The sequence below is a fragment of the Gorilla gorilla genome, chromosome 5 (genome assembly GCF_029281585.2).
Source record: "Gorilla gorilla gorilla isolate KB3781 chromosome 5, NHGRI_mGorGor1-v2.1_pri, whole genome shotgun sequence".
Classification (NCBI taxonomy): domain Eukaryota; kingdom Metazoa; phylum Chordata; class Mammalia; order Primates; family Hominidae; genus Gorilla; species Gorilla gorilla.
In genome coordinates, this window is record NC_073229.2 from 104,085,281 (window position 1) to 104,103,458 (window position 18,178).

The window sequence follows — 18,178 nt, forward strand, 5'->3', positions numbered from 1 at the left end:
TTGTTGACTTTCTGTCTCGTTGATCTGTCTAATGTTGACAGTGGGGTGTTAAAGTCTCCCATTATTAATGTGTGGGAGTCTAAGTCTCTTTGTAGGTCACTCAGGACTTGCTTTATGAATCTGGGTGCTCCTGTATTGGGTGCATATATATTTAGGATAGTTAGCTCCTCTTGTTGAATTGATCCCTTTACCATTATGTAATGGCCTTCTTTGTCTCTTTTGATCTTTGTTGGTTTAAAGTCTGTTTTATCAGAGACTAGGATCGCAACCCCTGCCTTTTTTTGTTTTCCATTTGCTTGGTAGATCTTCCTCCATCCTTTTATTTTGAGCCTATGTGTGTCTCTGCACGTGAGATGGGTTTCCTGAATACAGCACACTGATGGGTCTTGACTCTTTATCCAACTTGCCAGTCTGTGTCTTTTAATTGGAGCATTTAGTCCATTTACATTTAAAGTTAATATTGTTATGTGTGAATTTGATCCTGTCATTATGATGTTAGCTGGTGATTTTGCTCATTAGTTGATGCAGTTTCTTCCTAGTCTCGATGGTCTTTACATTTTGGCATGATTTTGCAGTGGGTGGTACCGGTTGTTCCTTTCCATGTTTAGCGCTTCCTTCAGGAGCTCTTTTAGGGCAGGCCTGGTGGTGACAAAATCTCTCAGCATTTGCTTGTCTGTAAAGTATTTTATTCCTCCTTCACTTATGAAGCTTAGTTTGGCTGGATATGAAATTCTGGGTTGAAAATTCTTTTCTTTAAGAATGTTGAATATTGGCCCCCACTCTCTTCTGGCTTGTAGGGTTTCTGCTGAGAAATCTGCTGTTAGTCTGATGGGCTTCCCTTTGAGGGTAACCCGACCTTTCTCTCTGGCTGCCCTTAACATTTTTTCCTTCATTTCAACTTTGGTGAATCTGACAATTATGTGTCTTGGAGTTGCTCTTCTCGAGGAGTATCTTTGTGGCGTTCTCTGTATTTCCTGAATCTGAATGTTGGCCTGCCTTGCTAGATTGGGGAAGTTCTCCTGGATAATAGCCTGCAGAGTGTTTTCCAACTTGGTTCCATTCTCCGCATCACTTTCAGGTACACCAATCAGACGTAGATTTGGTCTTTTCACATAGTCCCATATTTCTTGGAGGCTTTGCTCATTTCTTTTTATTCTTTTTTCTCTAGACTTCCCTTCTCGCTTCATTTCATTCATTTCATCTTCCATTGCTGATACCCTTTCTTCCAGTTGATCGCATCGGCTCCTGAGGCTTCTGCATTCTTCACGTAGTTCTCGAGCCTTGGTTTTCAGCTCCATCAGCTCCTTTAAGCACTTCTCTGTATTGGTTATTCTAGTTATACATTCTTCTAAATTTTTTTCAAAGTTTTCAACTTCTTTGCCTTTGGTTTGAATGTCCTCCCGTAGCTCAGAGTAATTTGATCGTCTGAAGCCTTCTTCTCTCAGCTTGTCAAAATCATTCTCCATCCAGCTTTGTTCCGTTGCTGGTGAGGAACTGCGTTCCTTTGGAGGAGGAGAGGTGCTCTGCGTTTTAGAGTTTCCAGTTTTTCTGTTCTGTTTTTTCCCCATCTTTGTGGTTTTATCTACTTTTGGTCTTTGATGATGGTGATGTACAGATGGGTTTTTGGTGTGGATGTCCTTTCTGTTTGTTAGTTTTCCTTCTAACAGACAGGACCCTCAGCTGCAGGTCTGTTGGAATACCCTGATGTGTGAGGTGTCAGTGTGCCCCTGCTGGGGGGTGCCTCCCAGTTAGGCTGCTCGGGGGTCAGGGGTCAGGGACCCACTTGAGGAGGCAGTCTGCCCGTTCTCAGATCTCCAGCTGCGTGCTGGGAGAACCACTGCTCTCTTCAAAGCTGTCAGACAGGGCCATTTAAGTCTGCAGAGGTTACTGCTGTCTTTTTGTTTGTCTGTGCCCTGCCCCCAGAGGTGGAGCCTACAGAGGCAGGCAAGCCTCCTTGAGCTGTGGTGGGCTCCACCCAGTTCGAGCTTCCCGGCTGCTTTGTTTACCTAAGCAAGCCTGGGCAATGGCGGGCGCCCTTCCCCCAGCCTCGCTGCCGCCTTGCAGTTTGATCTCAGATTGCTGTGCTAGCAATCAGCGAGATTCCGTGGGCGTAGGACCCTCCGAGCCAGGTGTGGGATATAGTCTCGTGGTGCGCCGTTTTTTAAGCCGGTCTGAAAAGCACAATATTCGGGTGGGAGTGACCCGATTTTCCAGGTACGTCCGTCACCCCTTTCTTTGACTCGGAAAGGGAACTCCCTGACCGCTTGCGCTTCCCAGGTGAGGCAATGCCTCTCCCTGCTTCGGCTCGCGCATGGTGCACGCACCCACTGGTCTGCGCCCACTGTCTGGCACTCCCTAGTGAGATGAACCCGGTACCTCAGATGGAAATGCAGAAATCACCCATCTTCTGCGTTGCTCACGCTGGGAGCTGTAGACCGGAGCTGTTCCTATTCGGCCATCTTGGCTCCTCCATGTGATGAGTGTTTAGATACAACATCAAAAGCACAATCTATGAAAGAAAAAAATTGATGTCATTAAAATTAAAAACTTCTGCTCTGTGAAAGACTATTTATTTGCAGAATGAAAAGACAAACTACAGAACTGAAGAAAATATTTGCAAACACATATCTGATAAAGGGCTTGTATGCAAAATATACAAAGAACTCTTAAAACTCAACAATAACAACAACAGTAAAACAAACAACTCGATTGAAAAAATAATCAAAAGATCTGGACACCTCATCAAAGAAGATCTGCAGATGGGAAATAAGGATATGTGATGCTCAACATCATTTGTCATTAAGAACTGCAAATTAAAATAACAATGACATACCACTGCACATTTATGAGAATGGCTAAATTTCAAAAGAAAACCTAACAATTCAGAAATCATGCTCCTATTTATTTACCCAACTGATTTGAAAATGTACATCCATACCAAAACCTCCACATGGTTCTTCCCACCATTTTGTAGTCTGTGGAGGCCTACTGGGAAAAGAACTTCTAAAAGATAAATCTGTTTGGAAGGCTGTTTTCCAAGGCCACTTTGGATGGCTGTAAGTGGGATCTCTGGAACCAAAGGGAGCACATGGCTCTTCTTAAAATTGAAGGTATTTGTGTCCAAGATGAAACTGAATTCTGTTTGGCCAAGAGATGTGCTTCTGTGTACGAAGCAAAGAACACAGTGACTTCTGCCAGCAAACCAAACAAAACCAGAGTAATCTGGAAAAGATAACTTGTGCCCATGAAAAAAGTGACATCGTTCATAATAAATTCCAAAACAACTTTCCTGCTAAGGCCATTGAACACAAAATCAATGTGATACTTTTAGATAATTAGATAGATATTAGCAGCTTGGAGGGGGTAAGAAAAGAGAACCAAAAGGCTGTCACTAAGGCAGCCCATGGCCCACCTGAGTTCAGCCCAGAACTGCCGTAACTCCACTCTAACAGTTGGAGTTTGTGGTAAAGTCTGTGGGCCAACACATCCTGGAGAAGGAGAAAGTAGGGCACAGGTGGAAATTACTTAAAGTGGCACATGCCCAGTAACATAGAACTGTGTCCTCAAGTTCACCCCATGCTCATTATACCATCATTATAATAAAATTTACATGTGCTTTTACAGCCACTAACCATGGGCTTTTGTTAACAAAATATGAGTAAGAGCATGCACAGTTTAATTTTAGCTACATGTCCATATACTGCCAATCAAATGACATCATCTTGTTACTCAGACAGAGGCCAAACCCTAACTCCTTCCCACAAAAGCTGCATCAAAGCCCTCTGAGTTTTGTAAAAAGGGGCTGATTTCACTTTGCAGAAATCAGCCCACTCTCTCTCTGAGAGTCTATTACTGTTCTTCAGTAAACTCTGCTTTGAGCTTGCATTTTGGTGTTACTTTGCAATTCTTTGCTCAGTATCACAGGAACCAAGATTACCGGTCCAGAGCTCCAGCTCTGTTGATCTTCTAGGTTAAAGAATCCATGCCAACACAGAATTCCCAGTAACAATACTGTACCCCTCAAGGACTTAAACTAATGAAAAGTAAATAAATAAGTGGATTTGTTCTCTTGTAAAACAAAACAAAATAAAAAAACCTGCACAGAGATGTTTATACCAGCTTTCTTCATAATCACCAAAAATTGGAAGAAACCAAGATGTCCTTTAATAAGTGAATGGATAAAATAATTTTGGCACATCCATACAGTGGGATATTATTCAGCAATAAAAAGAAATGAGCTGTCAAGCCATGAAAAGACATGAATAAAACTTAAATGCATAAATGAATATTGCTAAGTGAAAGAAACTAGTCTAAAAAGGCTACATAATATGTGATTCTAATTATCTAACATTTCTAAAAAGGCAAAGCTCTAGAGACAGTAAAAAGATTGGATACCTTCAGGTACTGGAAAACCTGAGGTTTTGGCACTGGATCAGAACCCCAGCATACTGCAACAGCCCTGTGGAAAAGTGGCCAGAGTCTTTGTTACATGGGTTCCTGATCTCACATTTCCTCACTGGACAGGTTCTCCTGGCCTGGGTCTCCAGCCACCCCACTCTGGACTATCGAGCCAGTAGTAGCTCTTCAGTCCTGGGACATAGCTCCCAATGGAAGGGGCAGGTTGCCATCTTTGCTGTCTTCCAGCCCTCACCCTTGCTGTGTCCAGGCTCTGGAGCATCCATGAAACCAGGTGTTGGTCCAGACCCCCAGAGGAGCACCTACCTCACGTAAAAGTGTCTTGTCTGTTCTCCATGAAGGTCCTGGTCCTTACTTCTCACTGGGCAGGGCCGCCTGACCTGGGACTCCAGTACAACCACCATGCCCCCACCTGACTACTTCAATCAGGGATAGCCTAGCAGTTAAAGGAACACATACAAGCAGAGATGAGAATGAACAAATGCAAGAACTCCAACAACTCAAATGACCAGGGTGTCTTAAGGTTCTCCAGATGATTACGCTAATTCTCCAACAAGGATTCTTAACTAGACTGAGTTGGCTGAAATGACAGAAATAGAATTCAGAATACAGATAGAAACAAAGATCATAAAGGCTCAGGGGAAAAGCAAAACCCAATTTAAGGAAATTAAGAATTACAAGAAAACAATACAGGAGCTGATAGACAAAATAACAGCTATAAAAAGGAACCTAATTGATCCAATAGAGCTGAAAAATACACTACAAGAATTTCACCATGCAGTTGTAAGTATTAACAGCAGTAGACCAAGCTGAGGAAAGAATCTTGGATCTTGAAGATTGACTCTCTCGAATAAGACAGTCAGACAAAAATAAAGAAAAAAGAATGAAAGGGAATGAACAAACCCTCTGAGAAATATGGGACTAGGTAAAGAGGCCAAATCTACAAATCACTGGCATCACTGAAAGAGATGACGAAAAAGCAAACAATTTGGAAAACATATTTCAGGATATTGTCCATGAAAATTTCCACAACCTCATTAGGCCAACAGCCAAATTCAGGAAATACAGAGAACCCCTGCAAGATTCTACACAATAAGATCATCCCAAGACACATAATCATCAGATTTTCCAAAGATAAAATAAAAGAAAGAATGTTAATCAGGAAATACAGCAAACTCCTGCAAGATTCTACACAAGAGGATCATCCCAAGACACATAATCATCAAATTTTCCAAGGATAAAATAAAAGAAAGAATGTTAAAGGCAGCCAGCAAGAAAGGGCATGCCACCTGCAAAGAAAACCCCATCAGGCTAACAGCGGACCTCTCCGCAGAAATCCTATGAGCCAGAAGCGACTGGGGGCCTATATTCAACATTCTTAAAGAAAAATATCTTCAAACAAGAATTTTATATGCAACAAAACTAAGCTTTGTTAGTGAAGGAGAAATAAGATCCTTTTCAGGTAAGCAAATACTGAAGGATTTTATTACCATCAGCCCTGTCTTACAAGAGCTCTTGAAAGGAGCTCTAAATATGGAAAGGAAAGACTATTATCAGCCAATACAAAAACACACTTAAGACCAGTGATACTATAAAGCAACCACAGACCAGTGCTACTATAAAATAACCACACAAACAAGCCAGCATAATAACCAGCTAACAACACAATGACAGGATCAAGTCCATACATATCAATACCAACCTTGAATGTAAACAGGCTAAATGCCTCATTTAAAAGGCACAGAGTGGCAATGTGGATAAAAAAGCAAGACTCGGTGGTATGCTGTCTTCAAGAGACCACACACAGTAACACCCATAGGCTCAAAATAAAGGGATGGAGAAAAAGCTACCAAGCAAATGGAAATCAGAAAAAAAGCAGGAGTTACAATTCTAATTTCAGACAAAACAGACTTTAAACCACCAAAGATCAAAAAGGATGAAGGGTATTATATAATGGTAAAGGGTTCAATTCAACAAGAAGACCTCACTATCCTAAGTGTATACACACCCAACACAGAACACTTACTTTCAAAAAGCAAGTTCTTAGAGGCTACAAAGAAACTTAGACTTTCACACAATTAGTAGTGACAGACTTCAACACTCCACTGACAGTATAAGACAGATCATCAAGGCAGAAAATTAATAAAGATATTCAGGACCTGAACTCAATATTGGACCAAATGGATCTGATAGACTTCTACAGAAGTCTCCAGCCCCAAACAACAGAATAGGCATTCCTCTTTTTGCCACATGGCACATACTCTAAAATCAATCACATAATTGGACATGAGACAATCCTCAGCAAATACAAAAGAACTGAAATCATATCAAATGCACTCACAGATCACAGCACAGTAAAAATAAAAATAAAGACAAAAAAATTGCTCAAAACCATGTAATTATATGGAAATTAAACAATCTGTTCTTGAATGACTTCTGGGTAAATAATGAAATTAAGGCAGAGATCTGTAAGTTTTTTTAAACTGATGAGAACAAAGATACAGTATGCCAGAATCTCTGAGACACAGCTAAGGCAGTGTTAAGAAGAAAATTCGTAATATGAATGCCCACATCAAAAAGGGATAACGATCTCCAATTAATAACCTAACATCAAAGAACTGGAGAAGCAAGAGCAAACCAACCCCAAAGCTAGCAGAAGACAAGAAATAACCAAAATCAGAGCTGAATTCAAAGAGATCCACATACAAAAAAATTCAAAACATCAACGGGTCCAGTAATTGGTTTGTTTAAAAAATTGAAAAGATAGATAGGCTGCTAGCTAGACTAATAAAAAAAAAAAGGAGAGAAGATCCAAATAAACACAATCAGAAATGACAAATGGGATGTTACCACTGACTCCTCAGAAATACAAAGAACCATCAGAGACTACTATGAACACCTCCATGCACACAAAGTAGAAAACCTGGAAGAGATGGATAAATTCCTGAACACATACAACCTTCCAAGACTGAACCAGAAAGAAATTGATTTTCTGGACAGACCAATAACAAGCTCTGTAACTGAATCAGTAATAAATAGCCTACCAACAAATAGAAGCCCAGGACCAGACAGATTCACAGGCATATTCTACTAGATGTACAAAGAAGAGGTGGTATCATTCCTATTGAAACTATGCCAAAAAATTGAGGAGAAGGGACTCTTCCCAAACTCATTTTATGAGGTCAGCATTAACCTGATACCAAAACTTGGCAGAGACACAACAAAAAAAGAAAACTTCAGGCCAGTATCCTTGAGGAACACTGATGCAAAAATCCTCAACAAAATACTTGCAAACTGAATCCAGCATCACAGTTATACTACAGGGCTACAGTAAACAAAACACCATGGCACTCGTACAAAAACAGACACATAGACCAATGAAACAGAATAGAGAGCCCATAAATAAGGCCACACACCTACAATCATCTGATCTTTGACAAAGCTGACAAAAACAAGCAATGGAGAAAGGACTCCCTATTCAATAATTAATGCTGGGATAATTGGCTAGCCATATGTAGAAGATTGAAACTGGATCCCTTTCTTATACCACTTACAAAAACCAACTCAAGATAGATTAAAGATTTAAATGTAAAACCCGAAACTATAAAAACACTGTAAGATAACCTAGACAATACCATTCTGGACATAGAAACTGCCAAAGATTACATGACAAAGATGCCAAAAGCAATTGCAACAAATGCAAAACTTGACAAATGGGATGTAATTAAACTTAAGACCTTCTGCACAGCAAAAGAAACTATCAACAGAGTAAATGGACAACCTACAGAATGGGAGAAAATATTAACAAACTACGCATCTGACAAAGGTCTAATATCCCACATCTATAAGGCACTTAAACAAATTTACAAGAAAAAACCAAGCCCTTTAAAAATTGGGCAAAGAACATAAACAGACACTTTTCAAAGAAGACATACATGTGGTCAATAAGCATATGAAAAAAATGCAATATCACCAAGCATTAGAGATATGCAAATCAAAACCACAATGACATACCATCTCACACCAGTCAGAATGGCTATTGGTAAAAAGTCAAAAAATAACAGATGCTGGTGAGGTTGCAGAGAAAATGGAATGTTTATACACTGTTAGTTGGAGTGTAAATTAGTTTGACCATTGTGGAAAGCAGTGTGGCAATTCCTCAAAGAGCTAAAAACAGAACTACCATTCAACCCAGCAATCCCAATGCTGAGTATATACCCAAAGGAACGTAAATAATTCTACCATGAAGACACGTGCACACACATGTTCATTACAGCACTATTTACAATAGCAAAGACATGGAATCAACCTAAATGCCCATCAGTGGTAGAATGGGTAAAGAAAATGTGGTACACATATGCTATGGAATACTACACAACCATGAAAAATAACAAGATCATGTTCTTTGCAGGAACATCGATGGAACTGGAGGCCATCATCCTTAACAAGCTAACACAGGAACAGAACTGCATGTTCTCACTTATAAGTGGGAGCTAAATGATGAGAAAACATGGACACAAAGTGGAGAACAACACACTGGGTTCTACTTGAAGTTGAAGGTGGGAGGAGGGAGAGGAACAGAAAAAAGCAACCAATGGGTACGAGGCTTAGTATTTGGGTTATGAAATGGTCTGTACAGCAAATGATGTGAGTTTGCCTATGTGACAGGCCTGCGCATGTACCCCTAAACCTGTAGTAAAAGTTAAAAATAATAAATAAATAATATAAAAATAAGTAAATAAAAATAAAAATTAAAAAGAGCAAGAAAGCCTTGCTAGATTATATGGATGTTTCATTTATATTTCTCTTCCCTTATTCATATGGTCTTCCTATCAGTGGAAACTATGGAGAGTCATCCCTTCCTGCAGCATATGCGTAGGACTGCACAAACTAGACTAAAAAACATGATAGTGGGCCTGTGGAGATCAGTTTTACTGTTTCTTCCTGTAAGTCTCATGATAGAATCAATGGAGTGAAGGTACAGCATGATGAGGGCTATAAATCATAATATAAAGAGGATATATAGAAATTTGAAAAATCTGCAAGTTTTCTCCTTTTATATGTGGATTTTGGTTAATCCTGATTCCTTTCTTTAAAAAGAGAAAAAAAAGATTTGTGGTTGCCAGGGGCTAAAGGGGAGGGGAGAAAGTTGAATATGTGAAGTATAGTGGATTTTGTTTGGGTGGTGATAATATTCTGTATGATACTGTATTGGTGGATAAATAACACTATGCTTTTTTTTTTTTTTTTTGACGGAGTTTTGCTCTGTCACCCAAGCTGGAGTGATATGGCACAATCTCGGCTCACTGCAACCTCCGCCTCCTGGGTTCAAGCAATTCTCTTCCCTCAGCCTCCTGAGTAGCTGGGACTACAGGCATGCGCCACCGCACCCAGCTTTTGTGTGTGTGTGTGTGTTTTTAGTAGAAACGGGGTTTCACCATGCTGGTCAGGTTGGTCTTGAACTCCTGACCTCAAATGATCCACCCCTCCTCCGCTTCCCAAAGTGCTGGGATTACAGGCATGAGCCACCGTGCCCTGCCGACACTATGCGTTTCTCACAACCCATAGGACTTTACAGCAAAGAGTAAACCTTAATGTATGCAAAATTTCCAAAATTATTTTGGAATTTGGAGGGTTCCAGGATGAAATATAGACTGTTACAATATAATCTAATTGTATTTCAAAATGTATAGAACAACCTCACTGAAAGTTGTTGGGATAAAATTTGCTGACCTAAGTCCATTTGAAAATAAGTAATCTGTAAGACTAAAAGAGAAAGGAACAGCACATAGGTAATGTACTGTAGTTGATATAGTTATTTCCTACAGTGTTATGAGTCAACAATTCTGATACTGCTGTGTATGTGTACTAGAATTGAACAATTAAGTAAATGAATGGCAAATGGTGGAATCCAGGTTTCTTACTATTAAAGTGTAAATTTAAAGGTAAGCAAAGGGAGGAGGCTAGGATGATCCCTATTGTAGTAGATTAGAGTTGGACACACCAGCATAAACTCCCGTTTGGTTTAATATAGATGAAAAGAGTTTTACATGTAGATATGTTTACAGATGTTCCTGAACTTTGATATTCAGATAATCCCATCATAAATTAAAAATATTGTAAGTCAAAAGTGCATTTTCGACTAAGGTATTTTCAGCTTATAATGGGTTTATCCAGATATAGCCCCATTGTAAGTTGGGGAGCATACTGAATGTACATGATTTTTTGCACCATGATATAGTTAAAAAATCATCATAAGTCAGGGACTGTCTGTAAATACACAGGTTAGTATACTCATATGTATTCCTTTGCCCTGTCAGCTGAGAGGGCTAAGAGTAAATGATACTCTACAGGCAACAAGCACACGTCGCATCCAGATTTTGGTGTTTTTTGTTTTGTTTTGTTTTGTTTTTTTTTTGAGACAGAGTCTCGCTCTGTCTCCCAGGCTGGAGTGCAGTAGTGTGATCTCTGCTCACTGCAAGCTCCGCCTCCCGGGTTCACGGCATTCTCCTGCCTCAGCCTCCTAAGTAGCTGGGACTACAGGCGCCCGCCACCATACCTGGCTAATTTTTTTTGTATTTTTTAGTAGAGACGGGGTTTCACCGTGTTAGCCAGGATGGTCTCGATCTCCTGACCTCGTGATCCGCCCTCCTCGGCCTCCCAAAGTGCTGGGATTACAGGCGTGAGCCACCGCGCCCAGCCCAGATTTTGGTTTTTAATACCATTTTCCAATCTAAGTAACCAGAAATCCTTGAAAAAATAACTAGCTCTAGGACTGGGGCAGGACATGTGTAAGAAGAGCCTGGTATAACTTTCTGTAGTTATGCCAGAAAGTAAGGAAGTACTCAGAGAAACCACCCCCCCCCAATTTTATGGATATGGCAAAGGGATACCGGAACCAAAGCCTAAAGCTGAAACATTTTGAGTAACAAATTAAGGTAGTATTGCACTGTAGCCCAAAATGTAAAACAAATAGCCATGAACCAAAAAAGGGAGGGAGGAAGCGAGGTGGGGAGGGGAGAAGAAAGAAAGAAGAGATAAATTTCCCTTGCCAAAGAGTTCAAAATAATTTATGTAGATACTCCACCTTCAAGGAGGTGGAACATAACACCCCATTCCTTAAATGTAGGCTGCACCCAGTGACTTATTCCCAAAAAGTGCAGTATGAAAAGAGGGAAAGAAGAGTATCTTTAAAATGGATACACCTGACAAATACTACCTCAATCACATGATCAAGGTCAACATCAACAGTGATAAAAAATGTTGATAGTATGTACCGTTAATATGATTTGATGAAAATAACAGTTTACCTCTGTGGTCTTTCTTCCCCAAATCCACAACCCCAGTCTAATCATGTGAAAACATCAGACAAGTTCCCAAAACATTCTACAAATGTATAATTAATACTCCTAAAAATGATAAAGGTCATCCAAAACAAAGAAAGTCTGAGAAACTGTCATAGCCAAGAGGAGCCTAAGGAAACATGAAAACTAAAATAATATAGTTAGTATTCTGGAGGGGATCCTGGAAATGAAAGGAACATTAGGTAAAATCTATGGAAATTTGAATAAAGTACAGACTCAATATTGGTTCAATAATTGTGACAAATGTACCATCCTAATGTAAGATGGTAATAATAGGGGAAAATGTGTGTGAGGTATATGAGAACTCTTTTATCTTTGCAATTTCTATTTAAATCCAAAACTGTTCTAAAAATGAAGATTATTTTTAAAATCATAAATAATAAATTAAAAGTGAAAAAATAGTTATAACCTTTTGCAGTAATTTCAATTCTGGGAATTTATCTTGAAGATAAATAACTACTATACATTTTACTGTAAAGTAGGTTTAATATATATCTTACTATAAAGTAGGTTTATTAATAGCACCTACAGCATACACATGTTGTAAGGTCTTAAATGAGGTCAGCCATATAAAGTAGTATGAGTACTCAATAAATATTGGTTGCTAGTGTTTTTGTTATTATTCAAAGCTGACTCCGATTCAGGCACAATCATCAAAGAATTGACAGTATAGCAAAGATAAGTAAAAAGATTAGTATAATAAAGTGTAATAAGTGATGATAAATGTCTCTTTACTTACTGTATGACCTTGGCAAATGAATTAATCTCACTGCCTCTGCCTCCAGAACCCAATACATGTAGCAATAATGATGGTATTGACGATATTAACCTCCACAACAACCTCAATGACAACGTGAAGGCAGAGATCTGATGGGGTGCATTGAAAACAGAAGAATCTCTTCATTTTGACCAGAGATGTCTGTGGCTTACTAGAAAAGGTAATGGCTAAAAGGTATGCCATAAATAAATATTAACAAATTCATTTGTTCATTCAACAAACATTCACTGAGTTTCTATGTATGTTGAATTTGCTGTGTACTTCAGGTGCTATCCTTGCCTTGAAGTTTCTCATAATCTAGAGGGAAAGACAGATACAGCAATACATACAGTAATTTCAACACTTTCAACACAATGAAATAAGTGCAGTGAATGGCTAAGAGCCCAGATGTTAGTCCTCAAAATCTAGCCAGTGTGGGGAGGAAGTAATCATGGAAGACTTCCCAAAGAGATTATCTATGTGTGCCAGTTGAGGATGGAATAACAGTTCCCATAGTGGAGACATTTAAAAACATATCCTGAAGGTGAGAAGTAGCATGATATGTATATGGAATAAGAAGCAGTTGAATGTTGGTCAAGTTTAAGACAGGGAGTACCAGATGATAGAATTCAGGGATAAAAGCCTTGGGACTTCATGTTAAGGAGCTTGGACTTTTCCTATATACAAACAATTTAAATGATTATAAACCTAACAGTAATCAGATTATATTTGTAGTTTAGATAATTTTGATTTGATGTTTGAAAGATGAATTTGAGGCGGCAACACTCTTTACAGAGAAACCAGGAAGTTTTTGCAATAGTGCAAGAAAGAGTTGATGAGGCTGTGAACAGTCCATCAGATGCTGAGAAAGTGAAGAGATAGATTTGAAAAGTAACTTGTGGAATTTGAAAACCTGATGAGCATGAAGGAGCAGAAAAAGGAGGACTCAACAGGCGACTCAAACGTGTGTCCAAATCAACTGTTGATTATTCTCCTTTCCCCACCCAGCCATGGATGTGCAGGTGATATTCAAATGAGTCTGGGGATAAGGGTGTGGAAGGCCTTATTTGTAGCATTTGCCAATCTTTATGATACATCATAGATACTCCCTCCATGGCTGATTAAGCCAGGTGTCATTTCGTCACTGAATGCAGAGTTGGAAGGATATGCTTGCACTCAGCTCACATGAGCTACTGAGAGTCTGTTCCAGCACACCACTGCTACCCACCACATCTAATTAATTTTTCAGACCTACCAGTTACACCTCCAACATATATCATGGGTCTGCATTTCTACTGCTTTGGAATAAGCCACCATTATCTGCTGCTTGGACTCCTTATGATGAGTCATTCTGCTCCCAGTCTTGTCCCTCTCTACCAGGACTATCAGATCAAGCCAATCAATCCCATACTTGTATGCTTTAAATGGCTTCCCATCATTTTATAATAAATTATTCACCATCATGACCAAGTCTGTGCACATACTGACTCTTGCCTATTCACACCACCTCCCTCCCCAGGCTGTTCTTCAAACACATTGAACTTTTCCTCACTCTAATCCTTTTATTCGTCATTCCCTCTACCTGGAATATTCTGCTCTGAGCTCTTCTAGTCTCAGCTCATGTGTCACCTCCTCAGAGAAGGCTATTTAAATTGAACTCTACTTGTCGTCACCCAGTTTATTTCCTCCACAGTACTTATCATTAGCTAAAATTATCTTGCCTGATTAACTAATTCATAAAGCTTATTATCTTTCTACTGGAATGAAGGCTCCTTGTCTGTCTTAGCCCCTCTGTATCTCCTGTGCCTAGCATCTGGTCTGAGACATTGCTGCTACTCAACAAATATTTGAAGAATGAAAGCATAAATGATACTTATAAGGTTTAACTTGGATGATGAGTAGATAGAAATGTAATCAACCGAAGCAGAGAATGGAAGAATAGATCTGAATAAACAAGTGAGTTTAGAACTTAGATTTCTTTGAAATATTAAGCTGAAGAGTTTATTACACTAAATTTACATTCATATTAATTTTATATGCTGTATTGTATATATTAACTTTTTACCTCTCAGTAATGGATAATATTTTAATTGATAATTTCATAATTTTTACAAGATAGCCAAATAAAGTTTTGGCCAGGGAGTAAAAGATGAAGCTGATAAGCATTATTACACTTGAATTTTTCTGGGCTTCTTAATTACATTACTGAAATTTAAAAAATTTTTCAATTATAAAATTAGCAAGTGATACAGTTTCACTTTGTGTCCCCACCCAAATCTCACCTCGAATTGTAATAATCCACACGTGTCATGGGAGGGACCTGGTGGGAGGTAGTTGAGTTGTGGAGGCAGGTTTTTCCCGTGTTATTCTTGTGATAGTGAATAAGTCTCCCAAGAGCTAATGGTTTTTTAAAGGGGAGTTCCCCTGCACATGCTCTCTTGACTGCCATCATGTAAGATGTAACTTTGTTCCTCCTTTGCCTTCCACCATGATTGTGAGGCCTCCCCAGCCATGTGGAACTGTGAGTCAATTAAACCTCTTTCCTTTATGAGTTACCCAGTTTGGGGTATGTATTTATTAGCAGCGTGAGAACAGACTAATACAGTAAGTGAATTTAATTTTGAACTGAGAGATTTTATCCTTCATCATTTTGAAACCTGTCTTTCTAGCTACTTGGAAGAACACTCAACCTATTTCAACCATTGTAAAAACTTGTGATTATCTGCAAAGAACATTGAGTTTACTTGAAAACTTTAGTAAATGAATTCCAAGAGGTGCTTTTCTATGTATATTTTCTATATATTGCTCTCTACATTACTATATCCAAGGAAGTCAAAAGGAAGAAAGCAATTTAAATGTCTTGTAATTTATTTTAGAGACCTAATTGTGCAGTTTTTCACTCTTAGTACCTCACCACACTCTTTAAGGTTAGATCTTTTTTTTTCCTGTGTGTATATACATAATATATATATACATTCCTACTTCCTACCTCTCCGCCACCCCCACTACCACCTTACTTCCCACTACCCCGTCACTTTTGAGAATTAATCAAGAGTGATTTTCCTACCACATTGCTGCTTTCTACAACTTTTATCTTTTCTTTGAAAACAAATACATCAGTGAATTTCCTATCTGGGGGCAATGGGTATTTTTTGGAGAAAAGTTTTCTGTAAAGTGGAAAGTTTTGTCTGTGGCAGAGCATATATAGGATTAAATTTCAGGGGTTGGCAGTGAAGTAAGATCTAAATGATTATAAAATCTTCCCTAGTTATAAAGCAAAGTAGAAAGTGAAAGAAATATTATTCCCTCATGCTCTACCAAGAAGACCATTTTACTGAGAAACTAAATCAAGTCTGTAAATAATGAGGTCTATCTGGTAGAGCTAACTTACTGATCAGCAAACTCACAAATTTTTATTGCCAAAGGCTAATTAAATTCAGCAGGATTTTCTATATTATTAGTAAGTTTTTACCCAGAATCATTCAAAAGATTTCCAAGTAAGAGATGACATGTGAATTAATGTTGGGCACAACATCCATAAAATTGTGAAATAATTGGTCTCAGTAAATTTCTGGTTGTGTATATTTATGTATTCCATTTTGATATAGAATAAATAAGGGTACGGCAAAGGAAAACAACATGTTCTGAGCATTTTACTAGATCCTAGCTAGCAGGTTGGATTTTTTACTTATGAGGATTTTCCTTTAGCATTTTGTCTGTACCAGATCATAGATTTTATGAAGAGCAACTAGGAAGGTACTGTGTTATAATGGAACGCGTCCTGGACTAGAAATCCAGAGACTTCAACTCTATTTTTATCTCTGGCCCTAATGTGCGTGGGCATGTACAAGTCTCTAGTCTCTTAATGGCTCAACTCTATCTGATAAATGAAGATAATGCATTCCCTATCTACATCATATAGTTGTTGTGTGGGTCAAATGAGATAATGAATATTAAAATATGTTTAAAGCATGGCATTTTTTTTTTACCACTGACATAGTTCACTACCAAATTTGCCTAAAAATGAGTAAGTTCTCCACTGGAAATTGAAAAACATATTTAAAAGATATATTTCTCTTTTCATTAATAATTTAACTTAGTAACCATATGTAATGTTCTAAAATTTACTTGGTATGTATGAAAGGGAAATAATCATTGATAAGTATTTCTTTCCATGGAGGAAAAATTAAAGTCCTCTTATGTATTGTATAGTATATTCTCATGTTGAAAGAATTTCTCCCAATACCAAAATAATATAAAAGAATCATACAGGTTTGACCACCACAAATGTATTTTATCTCTGTCCCCTGAGAGCAAATACTTCTCCCGCTTCTTCCTATATCATGTTTCTTCCCCCTTTTATAGAGGCAGTGTCTCACTTTGTCACCCAGGCTAAAGTACAGTGGCACAATCATAGCTCATGACAGCCTTGAACTCCTGGGCTCAAGTGATCCTCTCACCTCAGCCTCCTGAGTAGATAGGACTACAGGTGCACATCACCACATCCAGCTATTTAAAATTTTTTTTGTAGAGATAGGGTCTAACTATGTTGCCCAGGCTGGTCTTAAACTACTGGCTTCGAGCTATCCTCCTGTCTCATCCTCCCAAAGTGCTTGGATTACAGGCATGTTCTACCACAGGCAGTGTATATTATGTTTTCTATTCAGATATTATATAGAAGGTGAGGGAAATATATACTTCCTCTATCAAGTGGTCTTAGAAGGAAAGCCCAAGAGGTTCTGCACAGCAATTTTTAGCCTCCCAGAAAAAGCTAACATGGACAACAGCCCCCAAAGGATCCTTGATCTGCACCAGCATTGAGGAGGACAACACAAACAGGTGTTCACGTTTTTTGAGGAAATAACTAGGAGAGAAAAGAAAGAAGGCCTTAGCAGAGGATTAAGTCCTATAAAGCAGTAAGAGTTATTTAAGGGTAGGGATTGTATCCTATTCATCCTTGTATCTGTGGTACTAAGAACAGTGTCTGGTAATGAATAGCTGTTCAGTATAGATGACAAATATTAAATTGATGAATGAATGAATGAATAGATGGATGGATAAGTAGATACCATAGATGTATGCAGAATAATAATGATCACTAGAAACATTTGCATCTTGTATCTAGATATTTGGCCACTTTGGAAAAACTAGAAGATTGGCAATAATTGATGGAGTATGTGCGTTCCAGGTCATTGCAGTTTGCCAACCTTACCCCATGTACTCCTGCTCTCTCAGACCTGACCTTGCCACTCCTCTCATTCTTGGAACACTGCTATTACTACATGAAGATTCACATTCCAGCCCATCTTCCCTCATCTAGCACAGTCCTGAGAGACCTGGCCCGTCTTGATCCCTTCCTTTTCTAATGCGCTCCTGGGAAACCAGGTTAGTTCTGGGACTGCCCTGATCCAGTATCTTCCTCATACCTGAGCAAGTGCAGCCTCTTCCTTCAGCCCTAATTTTCATAAATGCACCAACAAATGAATTAATGAACAAATAGTATTTCTGTTACTCGTTGTCTGATGCTCCACACTGCACAATGTAGCATGTAATCCCTAAAGATCCACTCTTATGCCTAACCCTCCTTTGGGACCCAAGGAAATGCTGCTTCCAACCTCTTGTCTTGTGTCCTTTGGAACAA

At 38.8% G+C, this 18,178-nt stretch overlaps 1 protein-coding gene across 7 annotated transcripts in view; it reads left to right on the forward strand.

The window, feature by feature from the left end:
• Positions 1-18,178, forward strand: part of TTK (TTK protein kinase) — a 98,487-nt gene that overhangs the window by 19,662 nt on the left and 60,647 nt on the right. For 3 of the 7 annotated variants that reach the window (XM_055391967.2, XM_055391972.2, XM_055391974.2), the window contains exon 2: positions 12,566-12,718. The exons of 2 other annotated variants lie outside the window; for them this stretch is intronic. The gene's annotated coding sequence lies outside the window, so the exon portion shown is untranslated. Of the gene's footprint in view, positions 1-12,565; positions 12,733-18,178 lie in introns of all 7 variants that reach the window. 2 more of the 7 variants (XM_055391970.2, XM_063707730.1) reach the window with 1 other exon arrangement.